The 7,705-nt window shown below is 37.0% G+C and overlaps 1 non-coding gene across 1 annotated transcript; it reads left to right on the top strand.

Annotated features, from left to right (window-relative positions):
* The first annotated feature begins 963 nt into the window (after nucleotides 1-963).
* LOC142427088 (small nucleolar RNA SNORA57) lies at nucleotides 964-1,111 on the top strand. The gene has a single exon (XR_012779917.1). It is a non-coding gene; the product is annotated as a small nucleolar RNA SNORA57 (small nucleolar RNA).
* The last annotated feature ends 6,594 nt before the right edge of the window (nucleotides 1,112-7,705 follow it).

Here is a 7,705-nt window from a genome sequence, read left to right as displayed (position 1 = left end):
GTGACTTGGTGGTACCCAACAACAGTGTCTAACAGTACGGCAAAAGGGAAAGTAGGTCCTTCTGTAAGACTCCTGCGGTTCTAAGAAACTGAATACGCCAGCAATTGCTAGTGTTGAAAATGGCCTGATAAGCCTTGAAATATTTATGCATGGAATTCAAAACGTGTGTGGGCAGCCACTCATTGGACAATTCCTCTAAATCTTTAATCCAGTATCATTGAGTAATGCCCTTTGTGATTTGGAAAAATTAGAAGGTAAAATTTCTACTTACTGGAAATAAGTCACGAACTGGATTTGTACATTTCTATTTTGGTTTGGCATGCACATTTATGGGAAGATCTAATAGCAACATCTGAAGCTATTTAAATTAAGGAAATGATGTGATATTATTTCTATTTCAGATATTGACCTAAATGGCAAAAAAGAGTCGCTGATGCCATGGCCAGATATATGGGTGTGTGTAGACAAACCAGTTATGGTCCTATCCAAGGGGCTGCTAGAAAACCTAATGAATCTGTCTTGAAAATAGTACAGTCAGAATGCTTCTTAGAAGTGAAGAAGTTGAGCCTTTGTCTCATGAACGTTGGACATGCCATCAGGAAAGACTAGTTTCCGGTTAAGGATTTAATGCTTGGTAAAGTAAATGCTAGGAAAACGAGGAAGATCCTCAATAAGTTGAACTGACACAATGGCATGATCAATGAGTTGAAATATAGCAACAATTATGAGAATAGTGTGTGACTGTACAGTGATTTTTCTGTTGGACACAAGGTGACTGCAAGTCAGAGCTGATTGGACACAAGGAAACATCAATGTGTTGTTGCACATTGCAAGGATACTTGAACATGCTTATTTCAGACTACATGGCCCAAGATTACCTGTAGTGCTATGTACCAACAATAATTACTTGAAATATTTGGACAAATCAGTAACTAAAAATGGTGTAAAATTGAAAAAGGCTACCCTCCTTTTCTTGGCAGTGGCCAGGCGTGCAGTCCCGGTCCCCATTATGCACGGAGGCAGAGGGAGCGGACTCTGGTCCCCTCGGCGTCATGTCTTCAGTGCCGGGGCTGCCCATCCGCTGGTTCTATCCTCAAGAGCCAGGACAAGAACTCGGGAAAAAAATTGAAAAAGCCTATTTTATTGGTATCTATTTCAATTGAGACTATATTGAAAGAGCGGGAGTAGATTTAGAGAGAAATATAAACATAGAGTTATAGTTAGGAGTCCTCAATCAGGCTGTTCCTCTTGACTCTATGATCCATCAAGTCACACCCAAAGGCTTGTACTTTTTAATGAATTTGTTGTTCTTTTTAATTTGAGTGCTTAGCTTATGTTTTATTTTGTAATTGATGGGAATGTACTTAGGTTAGGTGGGGTGGAATATGTTATATCAAGAGAAATTAAACTTTTAGAGAGTGAAAATTCATAATTTTTCTTGCATTTCAATTGGAGATTTTCTTTCCAAATTAACTCTCATTTTCTACACCTGCCAACCACATTTCAAAGTGCCCTCTTATCCTCTAGTCTTTCGGGAAGGCGATTAAGGATGTGGAAGGAGATTAAGCATCTGAGGAAGGATATAAAATTGAGTCTGTTCCCTAAGAACATGATTTAGACTTTAATCTACCGGCATAACAACACAAAACGGGTGGTTTTCATCTCACAAGCTTTCTTTTGGGGGAAATCTTATTTTTTTGTACTTTCATCAACTCATTGTAAACTGTGTTTCAATATGTAGGAATAGCCAGTCTGTTATATAAATCACCCTGAACTAGACCTTGTTTTGGCCTGAAAGTATACTTTAAGTAGCAAAATCAGACATTTCTTACTCTATTTCCTGTAAACTCAGACTTCACTAAAGTTTGGCCTTACTCCCTCCTGCATGGGTAAAGTTCCAAAACTTTTAGATTTATATCTCTCATTTAAGATGAAATAGCAGAATATCAGATTTTTTTTTCTGAAAGAAAAGAAAAAACTATTTCTAATAGGGGTTTTACATATATAAACTTCTTGGAAAATAGTTAGGTCAACCCCTACATTTGGTCTCAGCTGAGATCAGGATCCCTCGCATGAATAAATGCTATCCCTAGTCATGAGTAAAAGCTCTATTCCAAGCACCAAGACTCGCAGCTCTATAAAATATGACCTCAGTCACAGTCTTCCCAGGAATGCCTTGCTCTCTTTATCTAAGTTTCTCATATGCACTAGGTTTGTCAACCAGGACATATATCTCAACTCTGTTGCACTATATTGTCTCTTATCTAGAAATGTGGGAAAGACTATTATAGTTTATCCTCATCTGTGGTTTAATATTTGTCATGAAAATGCCAACAGCATTAGACCATATTTTATAGCTGGAAAGAGGAGCTAATGATAAGACTAAACTGACATTTGCTGGTCATTTGCTTTGTTTAAGCCACTGTGTTATGTATACCAAAACCAAACCCAAATCACTAGAACCTAGTAAAACTGCCCTTTTTGGACTCCAAAGCAGAAATCTTTAAGACAGCAAAATGACTCAATATCTTCTTCTAGAGCAACTGGTAGGTCAGACCCTTTGACCTTGCAGTTAGCAGCCCAGAAAGATGAGGTTTTCTACTCCTTTCTATGCCTGTACCTCTGAGTCACAGTCTCAGAAACCCAAGGGGCAGTTCAACTCTGTCCATGGGTGTTGCTGAGTCAGAATGGGATAAACAGGAGTGAGTCTGAGTTTGGACACCAGCAGTGTTAAGTATGTATAGGAATTGTCCTTAATTTGACCAAAGCCTCTCACTGCCATCAAGTCAATGCTGACTCATAACGACCCCCTATGGTTTTCTGAGACTGTAACTATTTATTGGAGTAGAAAGCCCAGTCTTTCTCTTGAATGGAGCCTCTGGTAGTTTCGAACATGCAGACCTCCGCCCAAGGCAGAACAACTACACCACCAGGACTCTGTTATTCACATTTTATTTACAAGAAAACTGAGATTTAGATTTTTTAAGTCACTATTCCAAATTAATTAAAATACAAATTGGTGTGGTTTTACAAGCTTAGCTGACTTTCAACTGAACATACTTTATAATATCTGAGAAAACATGGGTTCAATATCAATGACCTAAAAAGGATAGAACCAAAGAAAGGGTAAAATAACTATTAAAAATAACTAATTTTGAAAAGTACTGCCTCTTGTAAGAATAAATATATTTTAAAATCTAAAGTGGTTGTACTTTGAAAATAAGTGAGAATTTTGACTTAAGAAAGTTTTACTGAATTCCATTTAAATCATTTAAATTCCATTTTAAAAAATATATCCCAACAAGTTTGATAATCTAGAAGAAATGTAAAAATACCTAGTAATACCCCATCTACCCAATTTAACTCAGATGGATGTAGAAAACCTGAAAAAAATCCATAACAAAATAAGAAATGAGAATGTCACAAGAAAATCTCAACCAATAGAGCCAGCAAGTAGAATAAGGGTTTTGAAGGAGGGGGCCACAGAGGTCATGGTGGCATGAAGGGGTGATGACATCAATTGGTCCATATAGAAAAAGAATGCTTGGAAACCGAGTATGGTAACAAATGTACAATTCTGCTGGACATGTTTGAATTATGAAATAATAATCTCAATTAATAGAGAGAGAACGAGAGAGAGAGACAGAGACACAGGGAGAAACTCTTAATGGAGAAAAGTGCAGGAGTTTATTGCTTCACGGAGGAATTCTTCCAAGTATTCATGGAAGAGCTGTCATCAATTCTGTATAGACTATTCCATAATATAGAGAGGGACAGCAAACTCCAAAATTCACTCTATGAAACCAGGATGTCCGTGACACCAAAACCAGGCAAAAGTCCCACAAGACAGAAAACTACAGACCAATACCCCTCATGAGCATAGACTAGACATTTCTCAACAAAACTGGCCAATATGATTCATCATAACCAAATGGGATTCATCTGAACAATGCAAGGATGGTTCCACATTCCCAAAACAATGAATGTCGTCTACCACATAAACAAGGCAAAGAGTAAGAAATACACGATCACATCAATAGATGCAGAAAATAATTTGACCATATCAAACACTCAATAAAATAGGAATTGAAGAAAAATTTCTCAAAATATTAAAGGCCATATGTAAAAATCCAACTGAAAATATCACACGCAATGGGGAAAAACTGAGACTATTTCCCTTGAAAATGGGAACTGGCCATTGTGATCCTTATTTGCACTCTTATTCTTCATTTTGCTGGAATCCTTAGTAAGAGCAATTAGACAACAAGAAGAAATCAAGAGGCTATCTTTGGGAAAGAATAAGTGAAATCCTCGATATTTTCCAACAATAGGATTTAAAGAGAGAATGCAGATGGTTGGAAACAGTTGGGGGATTTGGAAAAGGAGCAGGATTAAGTAACAAGATTAAGAAGCATAAATAAATTGTATTCTTATATATCATCAAAGAGAGCTCTAGGCTTGAAGTTAAACAAGCAGTGATCTAGCAGGGAAGCAATTAATCCCACATGGAAGAAGCACACCATGAGGTGTTGAAGGGATCAGGCATCAGAACACCCAAAACAAACAACCATTTCAATGTGAATGACCTGGGTCAGAATGGAGACCCAATGCCATCTGTAGACAATTGGGAAGTGGCTAGCCAGAGTGCAGTATAGCACCAAAAAAGCATACAATATTTCTCTAATTCTTTAATGTCCCCTCCCCCCACTTTCATGACCCCAACTCTATTTTACAAATCTGACTAGACCAGAGTATGTACACCGGTACAGATAAGAGCTCTCAACACAGGGAATTCAGGACAGCTAACCCCCTCAGGACCAATAATGAGTTAGGGAGACCATGAGGTTAGTGGGAAGAAGGGGGAGAATGGGGAACCAATCTCAAATGATAGACATACAACTTCCCTACCCCCACCAATGGTTCAAGAGAGTGGGAGGGGAGGAGACGGAAGGTTAAAAAGGAGGAGCTGATACCAAGGGCTCAAGTAGAAAGAAAATGTTTTGTAAATGATGATGGCAACATACAGTAGAACCCCGGACCTCAACCGCAACAGTTCAGTACTTGACATAATCAAATTTTGACACGAAATGTTGAGAGAATTTTGCATTAGAGCTCAGACAAAACATGGAATCCTACCCGACCTACGTGCCTTCTGTCAACAAAAACGGTTTGGTCCCTCGGCGTTAGTTGGTATTGCTAGTACCCATTGTTTAAACCTTTTATGGCTGTGTTTTTCTACAATTTTCTTAGTTTTTGTGGCTTTTTGTACTGTTTCAGATAAAAAAAATGGGTCATAAGAAAGTGTTTTTTGAAAAGAATCTTTATGCTAAGGAACCGGTTAACTGTGTTATCATTATTGTTGATGGTAATTTAGTACACCCTTTCAGAACAGTTAAGGAAACACTGACAGCAGACCACATTAGACAGATTTTATTTTTAAAATACAGTGAGCTAAGTCTTGTGAAAAACAAGGTAAAGAGGGGGGAAACTCCAGAAAAGCAGCTACCAGTTGATTTTATGGAAGGTGATTGTCCTTCCAAACAATGACTCCCTCTCCATCCCTCCTCCCCACATCCGTGTCCACAGCTCGACATCCTCATCAATCTCAAAGTATGGGTCATACTATATTGTTAAAAACTTTTAAATGTTGTGCTTCTTATTTAAATGATATTATTTACCTCTGAACTAACTTACTTTGAAATTTCTGTGTAATGTTCTGTATAAAAAGGCATTGTTAGGGTGAAATTTGGTAGATAATAATGGATTACTCCGTCTTCAGTTATTTCTTATGGGAAAAATTGATTCGGGAACTTGACTGCATCGAATCTCAAAGTTCCTTCTAGAACAGATTAGCATTGAGGTCTGGGGTTCTACTGTATGCATAAATGTGCTTGATACAATTGATAAATGGATTATATATGATATATATATGCTATCAGACCTTTAAGAGCCCTCAATAAAATGATTTATTAAAAATAAATAAAATAAAAATGGATAAGGAAACATTTCTCCTTCAAATCAGGTATATCAGGTTTATGTAGATACTGATAGTTTTGACCATACCAAAATGTTATGCTTTTATTTTAAAATTAGACTTTTATTTTATATATATTTACATTTTATTGTGCATGTATTAAGGGACATCAAGAAAACAATATTATTTACAATACACACAAATGATGAGATATGTAGGAGCAAACCTAACCAAAGAAACGAAAGAAAACTTCAGAACATTGTTATAAGAAACCAAATGAGACCTACACAAATAGAAGAATAGTCCATGTCCATGGATAGCAGGACTTAATATTGTGAAAATGTCAATAGTACCTACAGAAATCTCCAAATACAATGCAACTCTGATCCACATACCAACTTCATTCTTTATAGAAAAGGAAAAACTAATTACCAACTTCATATGGAGATCCCCTCACAGAAGGCTTACAAGGAAAGGATTAGTCAGCCAAGGTGTGGCATAGCACTGACAAAACACACAACATTCCTCTAGTTCTCTAATAAGTCCCTGCCTCCTCACCCCACCCAACCCCTATCATGACTCCAGTTCTACTTTACAAACCGGGCTAGACTGGAGCATATAAACTGGTGCAGATAAGAGCTCTCAACACAGGGAATCCAGGACAGATAAACCTCTCAAGGTAGGGGGAAGCTGTGGGGAGAATGGGGAGAAACAGGAATCAGATCACAATAATCAACATAGAACACACCCATCCCCTAGGGGGATGAACAACAGAAATTTGGATGGAGGGAGATAGGGAATGGTGTAAGATAGGAAAGCAATAATTTATACATTTTCAAGGGTTCCCGAAGGTGGGAGGGTGGAGGAGGGAGGGGAAAAAGGAGGAATTCACGTAGAAAGTATTTTGAAAACGATGATGACAACATATGTACAAATGTGTTTGATGAAATTGATGTATGGCCTGTTATAGGAGGAGTAAGAGCCACCAATAAAATGATTTATTTTAAAAAGGAGAAGAAGAAGAAGAGAGTTACAGCTCAGAAAAACACAAAGGCAGTTCTACTCTATCCTGTAGGGTTACCATGATTATACAACTCTTCTTAATATGATTGAATGATTAAATTGGATGATATGTTAAGTATATGCCTACTATAAAACCATTTTTTTAAATCACTGACTGTAGTCCATCTTAATATAATTATTATGCTATCTAATTATATAATAAAATATCAGGAAATAATATATTTCAAATTATTTAATAACATCCTGTACAAATATGTAACACAACAATGAAAAAATCTCACTGTTTTAATTAATACCATGATGAAGAGGAAAGTGAAACATTACCTCCTATCTATGTAGCATTTACGTGATACAAACATATTTCAAGATAGAAACTCAAACTAATATGTGTAGCTATTTCCAAAGGATCTGTTTATATAAAACCTATTGAACTTTGCTTAGAAGGCCAAAGCATCAAAACAGGGTAATTCTGAGGGAATTCACGTTAGTTTTACGTAGAACTGGGTTATCAAGTAATGGACTTTCTATCATCAAAATAAATTATCAAGGGGCCAAAGGGGCAGGGGACAGGAAGGAGGGGGATAAAATAGAGAAACCAACACCTAGGGGCTAATAGAAAGTAAATGTCTAGAAATAATGATGGCAACATATGTACAAATGTGCTTGATACAATTGATGTACGGATTGTTACAAGAGCTGTAAGAGCCC

This window comes from Tenrec ecaudatus, chromosome 14 (genome assembly GCF_050624435.1).
Source record: "Tenrec ecaudatus isolate mTenEca1 chromosome 14, mTenEca1.hap1, whole genome shotgun sequence".
Taxonomy (NCBI): domain Eukaryota; kingdom Metazoa; phylum Chordata; class Mammalia; order Afrosoricida; family Tenrecidae; genus Tenrec; species Tenrec ecaudatus.
Note: the sequence above shows the minus strand (reverse complement) of the source record. Positions and strands in the feature narration are given on the sequence as shown.